Genomic DNA, 12,741 nt, shown 5'->3' on the forward strand with positions numbered 1-12,741 from the left:
CACGGCGCCGCGCCCGCGCCGAGGAAGAGGAAGGAAAAAGCCCGTGGTGCAATTTCGCCGCGGCTCCCGCTCCGGCTCCCCGCGGCGGCGCTCGCCCGCGGCCTCCCCAAAACAGCCCCCCCGGAGCGTCCTCGGTGCAAAGGGAAACCGCGGCAGGAGGGGTCCCCAGCGCAGGAGAAGTCTCCAGCCTTTTCCGTTACCTTTGGCTGGTTTTTTTTTAAAGCCTCCCCATCACTTAAACCCCAGAGGATTGGGAATTACCTGCTCTGCTCCTCCCAGACGAGCTGCTGCAGCAAAAAAAATAATAATAATAATAAAAATTGAAATTGGAGGAAAGCTCCAGTGGGGAGGAGGAAGCGGGTGAGAGCAGCCGGCACAGTCTACCGCGGGACGAGGCTGCACCGCTGGCAGGGCTGGGGTCCCCCACGCCCGCCCCCCCCCCAGCGCATCCCGCTGGCCGCCCCATCCCGYGCGCCCCCAGCGCGGTCACTGCCTCCGCCGGCGACTCCCCCGTCCCCTCCGCTCACGCAGAGGTCAGCGCTTACAGAGTCCAGTTTCTTCCCTTAACGCCGTTCAAGCGAAAAGCTCTGATGGTTTAATTCCCCAAAGCACCTAAGCGATAAATCAGAGGATGCCAAGAGCCCTGGGCGCGCTGCCTGAGAGCGCGGCTGGACGCCCGCATGCCCAAGGGCAAGCGCAGATTCGGAAGGGGCTGGAGAGCCGGGCGATACGGAAAGGGCTCAGGAAAGGGGCGAGATCCCTAGCAGGGACAGCCGAGCGTCAGCAGGGCCTCCAGGCCCCTGTTTCGCCCTCGCTGTCCCGAGGCCACAACGCTCCCTATGCACACGAGCGCCAGGTAGGGCCCCTTTTCCTCTTCCCGCGTGAGCGCTTCCCACCATGGGCAGCTGCCGCACGGCGCGGGAGGTTGCTAGCCCAGCGGGGGACAGCAGTGACCAGCAGTCCTGCCTGCTGCCAAAGGAAGGGCACAGAGGAACCTCGGCAAACGCGAGCATCCGGAAACACCACATAGCGTGTGCTGGGACAGGAGAGCCGGTGGGGGACGGACCCTGCGGGCTGCAAATCCCATGAACCCAGGGAACGCTGCTGGGGCCCGTCCTCCGCTGCCAGCGGGGACTGCGGCATCGCCGGCAGCTCAGCGTGGCCGGGCCGCGGGAAAGCAGTGACTCAGGCTCCGGCCCCCGCGCTGCCRCACAAGGACACCCACCCTCGGAAGACAGTCAAAAGCCTCCGCRCGGTTTTTCAGTCCTTTCGAGCCCCGCAGGGACAGGAGATGGGTGAATCGCTCCTGCCACCGAGCATCTTCGTTCTCGGCGCTCGGATGGAGCCAACCGGCACGAACCCGCTGGGCACCCCGGCGGGCCGCGCGCGGAGGCGATGGCAGCAGCCCCCTCCACCGGGCTGCGCGCCTCGGAGGCATCGCAAGAGGGAAACCACACGGCGGTGGCAAAGCTCGAGCTCAGCAGAAATCCAAAAGCGTTGCTAATTTACTGCCTGTAGAGCGCGATTATTCTAATTAGCTCAGACTTCAGAATTTGCAAGTGACATGTAAAAACATGTCCCCGATCCCCAATTTTTATATAACGCGATCGTGAGATGGTGGCTTCCACGTGGACGCCTGATCTTTAAAGCATGACTCGCGGGTGACGTTTCAGCGCCGGCGCCGCTGCCGTTGCCTGCCCCGGGGTTCGCGCCGGCGTTTCGTGGGGGAGCCCCGGCCGCGCGCTCCCCGGTGCCGCGCGCGCTCCTGGCACCGCAGCAACGCCCAGCCTCCTCCGCTCCTCGAGGCGGCACGGGGATCAGAGAGGGGCAGTTTTCCACCAGCTCCATCTGCTTTGACAACTCACAGCCCTCCCCGGGAATGAGTCACTCGAGGCCCGAGGCTGCTCGCGGGGGTAATCGGAGAACAGCCGCCCCGTGACTGTGATGCACCGCGCCGTATCTGCAGAAGGCCGAGGACCGGAGCGGCCCATCTCCACCAGGTTTTCGGGTCTGGGTATTAACACGCCTGTGCTAATGTGACCCGTGAGCCAGTCTCCATCCTCGGGTGAGAGCAGGGACCGTGCCGCGCCGGGGACCCCCGCCGCCACGCACCGCACGGGGGCAACGAAGCAATCGCACGAGGCGCCCGAAGAGCGAGACAGCGCTGCTCTGCCCACAGGTTTACACGGATATTCATCGCTCCATTCCCTTTTTTTTTTCCGCAGACAAAGCCTCCGGGGGCGGCTTTGTCTGTCGCACACGATAAGTGGCCTCTTTTCCTCCCCCGGCAGATCACAGTAAGGCAAGACTCCAGCAGGAGGCGGATGCTGCGAGAGGCAGCCGGCCAAACGCGCATCTGCTGGGGCTGGCTCGGGAGCGCGGGGSGGAGCCCAGGCGCAGGAAGGGCTGCGGAGCGGAGGGAACATCCCCACGTACCCGGGGCAGCTGCAAGGGGAAGCACCTCTTTTGTGGAAGTTACCAAAGCGTTGGGCAATTTCTGCTTCGCACCCTCTAGCAAAAAGCATCCAGCCCGGGAGAACGCGGGAGGGGACACGGCGACAACTCCGGAAAGGAGCCACGGTTTCGAAGGCAGAAGGATGTGATGCAAAATCCTGCTGCAAGGAGCGGGGCAGAGCAAGAGCAGGGAGGAACGCCAGCAAGCCCTGGCCAAAGGGCTCCGATAAAAGCCTAAAAACAGACCTGCCCCTGGGCCCTGCATGCACCCAGCGGGCCAGGGCAGCCCAAGGAGGCGGCGAGTCCCRTGGGAGAGGAGCAGCCCCCCCCCCACCCCAAACGTTTGGCCGTTTGACCCCCCAAATTATACTCACCCTGCAAGAGCTCATGGACTAAAGGATTTGGTTTAGATTTGCGAGACAAGGAAGGCGTCAGGTTTTTAACGCGTATCCAGCAGCGCTTTCTCACGGCCCTGATGGGCCTCCCAGGGCCGCACTGAGCAGCGGCAACCCGGTCCCGGGCTGAACCGTCCGTCTCCTCTGGGCCCATCCCAGGAACTTCCAGCTACTCATTTGGCACCACCCAGCAGAGCCCCGAAAACTCGAAACCCCAACGTGAACGTACAGCGCAACAGCATGTTGCAACACCGCATATGGTTGTGACATGACTGCTAAAAACCTAAATAAGCCGTTCTTGCAGCCTGGCCCTCTGCAAATCCTTCCTAATCCAATCTATTTTAGTGGCATTAAGTTGGCCTCCCCCTTCCTGAGCAACAGCTGGGAAAATCTCCCTTCCTATTTACACGACAGTTGGGAAAATCCGCTTAGTTCCTTATTTCGGATTGAATCTCTGATGCAGAGGTTACCAGGTCTTCCTTTGCCTCCCGGGGGCTCATGAAAGCGTTAAAATCCCTCAGCACCCACCGTGCCTTAGGAAGGGGCATGGGAACCCGCAGGCGCTCGCCGCTTCCCGCCCAGCCGGTGCATCGCAGCGCGTGGCACGACGGTGGTCCGGGGAGGGGTGGAAAACACCTGTTTTTTTGCAGGGATTGTTACAGGCAGCGGAAAGCTTTCAACGAGCACCGAGTGCAACGCCCCGCTCGCTGCGTTTTCATCGCAAGCGTGTCCGAAATGCGTTTGGCTACTTCCAGCACTTAATACAGAAATGTATTAGGCCCCCACGTGCGCTGCGTGCATGYGCTGTTTGCAACACAAGTGTCTGCGCACAGCCCCTGCTCCGGGCAATAGGGGTTTGGGTCTGGTTGCCCGGGGCCGGCTGCTGCGGGAGGGATCGCRGCAAGCGCTTGTGCCGCACCTGGAGTTCGAGGGAGTCCCACGAGCTGCTGCTCTTCCTCCCGTCCCTTTCCMRCAAACCGRTCCRGGGAAAGGCGTCGCTGGGAGCGACYGCGGTGCTGCAACCAGTCCYGGAGCGCCCCGGGAGCCRAGAGGAACGAGCCCAGTCCCGATCCCTCCCCAACTCCTTCCAGCYGAGGCCGYGGCTCCTGCCGAGCGCRGCCAGGAGCGGAYGCGGCGCGGTCGGAGCACGCAGCAAAGCGCAAAGGTCGCGGCGGCGGGCRGCAGCTCGGCTCTCTCCCTATCGCTGCCGTCACGTGGCCCGGCGCAGCCAGCTGCAGAGACGTCTGCCGCCGTCCCAGGGTAACTCCCAGCGCGGCAGAAGGGGCCTCACCCTTCCGCAAGGGCTCCGGCTCTCCGAGGGGGATGCCGTGCACGCAGCCGGCTCCGGCCCTGCGGCCRTCGGTGCGACCCGACGGCTGGCGAAACCCCGCGGTTCCCCCCGCTGATACCCCAAAACGCACCGTTTGCTGATACGAACTGCTGGGGCCCTTTCGCGGCTCGCGCGTTTTACCGTCCCCGCTCCCTTCCGGGGCTCGGTTGCCGGCAAGGGTCACAAGCCACGGCTGAATATCGCCTCTGCGGTCCCCGGGACGTGGGGCCGGGCCGCAGGCGTCGCACGCGATGGAGCGCGAGGACAGCGATGCTCCGGAGACACCGGCGGCCGCGGTGCCAAAGGGAAGGTCGCCGGCAAGGTCACGCAGCTGCCTCGAGCCTAAGGGCACGGCACGCCGGCAGGGGACCCAACGCTGATTTTCCTGCTTTTATTTTTAAACCCTGGTGAAGACGGGGGTTCCCGAGCGCTCCACATCACCGCTCCTGAACACCCGGCACGGGCGCAAGCCCTCCGCCGGCCCCGTTCCCTGCTCCTGTTCCTCCCTCCCCGGAGCCAGCAGCCGGCTGAGCTGATTTTAACGCTCCCCTGCCTCCTCCGCACTGCATCTTGGAGAAGCACCAAGCGAAACTATCGAGCCTGAAATAAAAGCGATCGATCTTCCCGGGCTGCCCCGTGCCCAGGCGCTGTGGCACGCGGCGCCCCGCCGCAGCGGGCCAGGGGCTCACTGGACTTTCGAGACGCTTTGCATCGCGGCGATGATGCTTCCCGACCAGCAAAGCCCAGCCGCGCGCTGAATGCAACTGCCTGCGCACATGGGAATCTCTCATACACAGCGCTGTGGAAACACGTGCACGGTTTAAAAGTCCGTGTTTTCCATCTCAAAGGCAGTCGGGAGTCCCCAGCTTCCGCACGAGACGCGGAGAGCTCTCCGTTTCTAAACGCCGTTTATCAATGCACCTGCAGCGAGGTGTCAGGGCTGTTGCCCTTCTCCGCCTCYGGCCGGCTGCAAAGCCGGCTCTCACCACCCTGGGAAGCCCCGGGAAGCCGGGTGCGGGATGCAGCGCCCAAAGCCAGGAGGCCTCGTGGGGCTGAGCACGGCAGCCTCGGCTCTGCAAGCCAAATGAAGGGGAAAAAAATCTATGCGTGCGTCCAGGATGAGCAATTAGCCGTTAAGCCGTGCCCGCAAAACGCAATGGTGGAGGACCCGATTCTGCAAATGCCCTCGAATCGGTGAAAGAGGACGGCGCTGAGTCCGAGCGCAGCCGTGAGCGCCGAGCTGCCCCGCACACGAGCGCGCACCAACCCCACCGGGATCCGGCATCGCAGGGAGGCCCCGCTCCGGCCGGCTGCCCGGATTGGAAAACCGTCAGGAAGCTGCAGCGTTTCCCCACCACCCTTCTGCACCGCAGCCCAACAGCGGCTTATCCTTGCTACCTGTTCCTTGGGAAGCGCGGCACCAAGGAGAGCCGGAYGCGGAACCGGATCCAAGCAAGCCAAACTCCTTTTGCACGGACCTGCCGACGGACACCGGGCGCCTTCCCGCAGCACCGCAGCAAAACCCACCGTGCTGTCGGGATGTGCTCGCTTTACCCAATTTCTGTTCCAGTTACAGGAGCCAGGAATGACTCTCAGTTCTCTGTTTGTGTAAAGCTTAGCACATGCAGGATAACAGCCCAGCAAGGAATTTATAAATACAGTCTTCGGAGGCCGTAATTGTCACTTGCACCATCTGTTAAAATTCAGAGCTAGGCAGGCGGCAGCACAGCGCACCAAAACACGCGGGAAGGCTTCGTGACGGCGGAGCGCGCCGCGCCGCGCCGCTGCCGAGCCTCCGAGGGGAGGTCTCGCCCCGCGTGTCCCGGCACGCTTGTCCCAGCGCGGACCAAGCCTCGCATTACTAAGAGTTTTGCAAGCATTTACTAATGCAGTGAGTAATTAAAGCTGCCGCCGTCGGTATAACGAGGCGAGCCGCTGGCACAGCYGCCGCTGGCTCTTTCCTTGGCAGCCCCGTCGCAAGCCGCCGTTGACGTGCGACGGGAGCCACAGCCGTTAACGGGACATTCCCGGTTTTGGGGGTGAAGGTCTGGGAAGGCAGTAGGGTAAAAAGCCGCGGCGCGGCGCGAGGCGGCTCCCAGCGAGCTCCAGTCCCGGAGGCAATGCAAAGCGCGGTGCAGCAACGGAGAGGGCGAGGGAGCACGGATCTCGCTGCAGAGGCGACACGGCCGCAGCGGTGCATCCCGGCCGTCGCGTGCGGCAGCCGCCCGGGCAGCGAGAGAGCCAGCGACAACTCGCGGGAGGCGAAGGATGGGATTAACGGTGCCATTATTCCCAGGGCCTGCATATTAGGAGAAGAAAAGGCAGCCAAGCATCTTCACTTGGATGCACAACGTAATTTAAGTTTAGTATCATCCTCGTTCCCTGCAGAAGGGAGAGGGGATGAACCTGGTAAAGTCGCTTTTCTGTCAGYGATGCTCCAGGGCACAAGCAAGGCCAAAGAGGGGAATTTGATGCAATTTATATAATGGAAAAAATAACCCGTGCCTCTGCAGCGCTGGTGCTGCAAGTTACAGGCCAAGGCGATCGGCTGCTGAACGGGGTCACAGGCTTTGCATCCTGCGCCACTGGCTCGCCAAAGACCTAAAATCAGCTCGGCATTTAGGTCCTTTAATGTAAAAGTCTTGTACGGAGGGTGGCGGCAGGGCTTTCTCCTACCTGCGACGGCGTCAATCTGCCCTGCGCTCCTGCCGCTGGCTTTCTCGGCGCGTTGCCTGTGGATGGGATTCGGACACGGGCTGCTGGCGTAAATGCTCCTTTTGCAAACCCCGCCGTGCCCAGCGCGGGGAATCGACCCGGCTGCTTTAGACCGTGAAAACTGCCGCCAGACCCGCGGTGCTCCTGCACCAAACAGGAATCCCGGCCGGCCGCGGCATCGCCTCCCTGAGAGCACGGCGTTTCGGGAAGGACAAGCGCGGGGGATCCCGGGGAGCAATTTAACCCGTGGCGCCCGCCCGGATGCCGAGCCGGCGGAGCTGCCCTGCACCTCCCTGCTGTGGGTTTTACAGCCCGCTAGCGCCCGGCGCCTAACCCCAGCGCTTCCGGGCGGGAAGAGGATTTCCCCTCCCACGGAAAGCCTCGCTGCTTCCCGGCTCTCCCTCCCCGGGGCTGACGCAGGCGGCAGCGCGGACGCCGGGTGTTTGCACATGCGAACGCCGCGTCCCGCCGGAGCAAGCGCTTCCCTCTCTGCCGGCRGCAGCGGGGCGGCTGCTTGCACCGACCGGCCTCGCTGCAAAACTCGGCGTGCCCGATTTAACGGCAGGGGCACGCTCATCCCTCCCGCCCGCCCTGCGAAGAGGAGCGCGGCCGGGCACGGTTTCCCCTGCCGTCCGCGGCTTACCAGGCCCGCCAGCGCGCGAGGAGCTGCGAAGCGAAGCGCCGCACCGCTCCCATCCCCCAAAGCCGCGCCGCTCCCGTGCACCTCTCCCGGCTCCCGGCGAGCTGCTGCTTGCTTTTAATCGCGGCGCGCAGCCTTCGCAGGCGCTGGGTCCCGCAGCCGCGTCACGTCACATAATTCGAGCAAGGTCTCCAGGTGCTGCTGCAATACAGAAATAATAAAATACAGAAGCCGTCGGCCCACAGCAGATAGCGGCAAATTGCTGGGCTTTCTCTCGGGGGCTGGAATAAGTACGAGATAAAATACATGTGCTCTGGAGCGCAGGCAAACAACAAATGCTTATCGGCACATTAGCAGCCTCAAGGCTATTGCACGGCTTCGTAAAAATTATTATTCCTCCCACTCGGCTCGCTTCGAACTTTCTATTTCTGGCACACCCTGTTTTACCGAGCCAGGCTGCTGCCCTCACCCAGACTTGCTGTTTGGAAAGCGGTCGGACCCGCAGCCCACCGGGATCTCTGCAAAGCACGGAGATGTGCGCTCGGCGGCAAGCGGCGCCTCGGTGCTCAAGGCAGCGCCCGGAGGGTCAGGAGGAACCGTGGGATTTAACTAGGGGACTCGGGTGCCGCTGGCGCGGTATKGCTCAGCTCGCCCGGGGCGATGCTCGGAGCGGGGGCAGCGCCTGCGGAGCCGCCTCCGGACCCGGCTGCCCACCCACCGGCGATGCTCTCCGGCGGGCATCGCCCTTCCCTTGCACTGAGAAAGCAGCTACGCTCGCTTCACCTCTCCGTTTCCAGTTCTTAAACCGCTTTGGGGCATCACCAGAGCTGCCACCACGTTGCCGCAATGCCCAGGTCCAAACGCAAAATACACTGAAAAAGAGCATTTTTGATAATTCAGTTCTATAGAACGGTAGGATCTGTAATTGAGGGTGAAATTACTCTCAGGGTGCATTGCAGCATTGAAAATAGCATGATAAATTAGCTCAGCTTTTTGCCTGGTTTACTCAGTAATCCGTCGGGTGCAGACAGACAGATCTGATTGTATCACCTCTCCTCGGGCTCAGAAAATACCAAGGCCAAGTCGTGGCGGCCGCAGAAGATATATACCCAGGCTCTGCCTGCAGTGTATAACGGGCCCGCGTTTCTGAGCCCACCCCGGCGGCAGGCTGGCAGCGGAGCCGCACAGAGGTCGCTCGCGCTCCCGTCTTGATTTATGAATATGGATTTTGTTGGTTAAGCCATTAGGAGCGGTGATGAAGCAATTCAGCGTACATCCTGAACTGCAGCTCGCCTCATTTGACGCCCGCGCTGCAGAACATCCGCTGAACCTTCCCCCTGCAACGCCGTTCATGCGGGGAGGATTATATTAAGCCTTTGTCTGTAACGCCGTAATTCCACCTCGCCGCCCTGAGCCCGCTGATATGTGAAACAGCCCCGCTCCGGGCAAGGCAACCGACTGGTGCAAATGAGATTGCACAAGAATTCCTGATTATCCGCTCCCAGCAGGAAAAGCAGATATGCCACTAAAGTGGCGCAAAGAAAACTGCTAAATATGCTGAGACCCCAGCGCCTCCTTCCCCGCCGGGCGCTCGGGGCGATGCCCTGGGSCCGGTTAGGCAGCAGCCGGCAGCGGCAGCGCCCTGCCCAAAAGCTGTCACAAAGCAATTACCAGGCCGTGGCTTGCTGGGCTGCTCCCCGGCATCGCCCAAACCGGTTAGTTCCCTCTTCCAAGGTCGGATTCCCTGTTCCYGGGTCGGCACGTCCCAGCCCCATTATAGGAGGCTTTGTGCAAACACGCGGTCAGAAACAGCCCGTGCCCTGAAGGTCTCGCTGTGCAGTTAGGGAAAACAAAACGGGAGCAGGGGACTGCGCCTCCGGCCCGGGCACATCCTCCTCCGCGGGGCTCCTGGCCGGCGGCTCCGAGGGGCAGAGGACCGAGGTCACCAAAGCCGAACTCCTGGCATTTCAGCCTTCCCAAATGGTGGATGCAACGCCCTCGAGTCCCCGTGCTGCASGATCCGGCCGTGTCTGCAATTCAGGCAGGAGCCTGGATGCATCCAGCCTCGGTGCTGGTTCACGGGCTGCCTCAGCACCACCCTCAGGACTCGTGCGTGCCGTGGGGCTGCCGGGCAGCGATCGCCCTCGGCAGGGCTGGCAGCCCACAACCGGAGCACTGCGTGGGTGCTTTGCCCATCGCCGCCCTGCCTGCGCTTGCCTCGGAGAGGAGAAGGCTCCCGGCTTCGTGACCATCCCCAGCGGCCCTGGTGTCCGGCACCGCGCTGCAAAGGGCCGGGCTGGCGCCTTGTCCCCTAACTAACAAACAAAACGGGATCCAGGATGTGATCATGGATGAAACAAATACGTTACCCGCGCTGGAGCTCTGGGAACAGCCCCAGAGAGGACCGGTTTCCAGCTTGCGGCATCTGAAGGCAGCAACAAAGAYGCTCAGAAAAACAGTGACTAAGATCTCTGCAGAGTCACAGGAAATTAAACTTCCACATTATTTATTTGAGCAACTCACCGAACTCTTCAATCTAGCAGTTCAAATGATCGCAGCAGTCTAGTGCACGACTCGCCATCCGTCCTTCCCTCGCTGGTTTTTAATTAGCAGCAGCATCCAGGGGGCTGAGCCAGACAGCTCCAGYGCTGCTGATGCGGGAGCAGAGGACAGAGACCGTCTCCTCCAGCCGGGATTACAGGCCRTAAGGCAAGCGGCTGCAAAGGACCTCCTAATGCACCGGCCGCAAGGGTGGGATAAACGCACTAGAGCAGGTAGCAAGGTCGCTGCAAAAGGGACGTTTCCTATCTGTCTGCGGTATTAAGGTAACGAGATCAGATTTAAGGACAGGAGGTCAAACGAGGCTTSGGAGACTCTATGGGAAGAGATGCGATTGCACACACCAGGGTGAGCAGCAAGAGCAGCCCCAGCCTGCGACTAATTCGGGTTCCTGGTGGTGTCGCGAAGCAGGAGGTGAAGCAAGGGAGGAGAAGGTGAGAAAAACGGAAAAAGCCCCAGGGAGAAGCCAGCCACAAAGGGAAACGCTGGGAAGAGAGCTGAGGACACACAAGCTGAGTCAGGGAGAGGGAGGGGAGCGAATCTAAATTTAACTTTAAACCAGCTACTCCTTCCCTGGCTGCAGGGCGACAAAATGTTCACGCTGGCTAAGGTGGGCTTGGGTTGTCCCCCGGGTACCCAAGCGGCAGACGTCAAACCGAGACGGCTGACGGGCACCGCTTAGCTTCGGCTTGGGAGCTCCGTTGCTCCGAACACCTCCAGCTGCCCTGTGCCCGTCTCTGCAGGCGACCGGCCTGGGGACACTCTGTAACGCGTCCCCACGGTCGCACAGGCGTCCTCCTCCCCGCGGTACAGACCAGCGGCACGGCAGCCGGGCTGGCAGGGGCCAGCGGAGGAGCCCGGAGCAGGGGTCTCCCCTCTCACCGAGGCTGCAGGGAAGGAGGCGCCTCCGGTCAACTCAACAAGCTGCTTGTTCAGTAATTCAGAGGGTGCTGGTGGCTGGTGGCCGCACGCTCTCGTTTACCTCCCTGACCTTCGAGATCGGGGTTTTGTTCCATCTCGTGCCGCGCTCCCRCAGACGTCAGCGCCTAATTGCCTGTCTGAAGCAACGGCCCCTGCTTCCCACCCATTTTCCGTGCAGAAAAAGCCCCATCCCCGTCTCCCCATAGCCGGTCCAGGCATCCTCCGGGTGCATCTGCTGGGAAACCCGCACTGGGGTCCYGGGGTCCCCCTGCCCTCATGCTAACGCCCCATCCTTTGCACCCACGACACGAGTGCGGGGAGGGTGCGCAGGGCTGCCGGAGAGCAGGGCAGGGCCCTGCTGGTGCAGACGCCCAGGGCAGGGCAGCGAGTGCCTGGATCCCGCGGACACCTGCTCACGGAGGGTGCTGGCTCCCAGAGCCCCCCGGGGGCTGCCCGGTCCCAGGGATACCCAAGTCCTGAGGGGGCTGAGTCCCAGGGGTGCCCCGGAGGGTCCCTGCRGGGACCTGCTCCTGAGAGCGCCCCAGGAGGGCCAAGTCCTGTGGTTGCCCAGGTCCCAGGGGCACCAGTCCCAGGGGCCCTGGGTCCCATAGATGCCCAGGTCCTGGGGCGGGGGGGTGCCTGTCCTGATTCTGGGAGACCTGATCCTGGAAGAGCCCCAGGGGGCCAGATCCTGTGCTTGCCCAGGTCCCAGGGGCCCCAGTGCCAGGTCCCATAGTGCCCAGGTCTCGGGGGTGCCAGCCCTAAGGGTTCTGGGTCCCACAGGTGCTCAGGTCCTGGGGGGTTTCAGTCCTGACCCTGGGGGACCCCCAGGAAGGCCAGGTCCCGTGGTTGCCCAGGTCCCGTGGTTGCCCAGGTCCCATGGTTGCCCAGGTCCCAGGGATCCCAGGTCCTGTTGTACATACCCAGGTCCCGGTTTCGGTGCTACTGGGGGTGCCAGTCCCAGGGGTGCCAGGTCCCATAGGTGCAGAGGTCCCGGGGCTCCCAGGTCCCATAGATGCCAGGTCCTGGGGCTCCCGGGTCCCATAGGTGCCGGGGTCCCGGGGCTCCCAGATCCCATAGGTGCCCGGGTCCCATAGGTGCAGGGGTCCTGGGGCTCCCGGGTCCCATAGGTGCCAGGTCCTGGGGCTCCCAGGTCCCAGGGCTCCCAGATCCCATAGGTGCGGGGGTCCCGGGGCTCCCAGGTCCCATAGGTGCCCGGGTCCCATAGGTGCGGGGGTCCCGGGGCTCCTGGGTCCCATAGGTGCCAGGTCCTGGGGCTCCCGGGGCTCCCAGGTCCTGGGGCTCCCAGGTCCCATAGGTGTGGAGGTCCCAGGGCTCCCAAGTCCCATAGGTGTGGGGGTCCCAGGGCTCCTGGGTCCCACAGGTGCCAGGTCCTGGGGCTCCCGGGGCTCCCAGGTCTTGGGGCTCCCAGGTCCCATAGGTGCCTGGGTCCTGGGGGTCTCGTGTTCCATAGGTGCCAGGTCCCATAGGTGCAGGGGTCCCAGGGCTCCCAGGCCCCATAGGTGCCGGGGTCCCAGGGCTCCCAGGCCCCATAGGTGCCAGGTCCCATAGGTGCCCGGGTCCCAGGGATCCCAGGTCCCATAGGTGCCAGGTCCTGGGGCTCCCGGGTCCCATAGGTGCCCAGGTCCTGGGGCTCCCAGGTCCCATAGGTGCCCGGTCCCATAGGTGCAGGGGTCCTGGGGCTCCCGGGTCCCATAGGTGCCGGG

At 63.0% G+C, this 12,741-nt stretch overlaps 1 protein-coding gene across 7 annotated transcripts in view; it reads right to left on the reverse strand.

Moving 5' to 3' along the window:
• The window catches only part of KIAA0513 (KIAA0513 ortholog), a 40,325-nt gene that overhangs the window by 19,861 nt on the left and 7,723 nt on the right, over window positions 1-12,741 (reverse strand). For 2 of the 7 annotated variants that reach the window (XM_026092009.1, XM_026092001.1), the window contains exon 2: window positions 7,619-7,735. The gene's annotated coding sequence lies outside the window, so the exon portion shown is untranslated. The other 5 variants (XM_026092003.1, XM_026092002.1, XM_026092007.1 and 2 more) reach the window with 5 other exon arrangements.

The sequence above is a fragment of the Apteryx rowi genome, unplaced genomic scaffold (genome assembly GCF_003343035.1).
Source record: "Apteryx rowi isolate R43461 unplaced genomic scaffold, aptRow1 scaffold_94, whole genome shotgun sequence".
Taxonomy (NCBI): domain Eukaryota; kingdom Metazoa; phylum Chordata; class Aves; order Apterygiformes; family Apterygidae; genus Apteryx; species Apteryx rowi.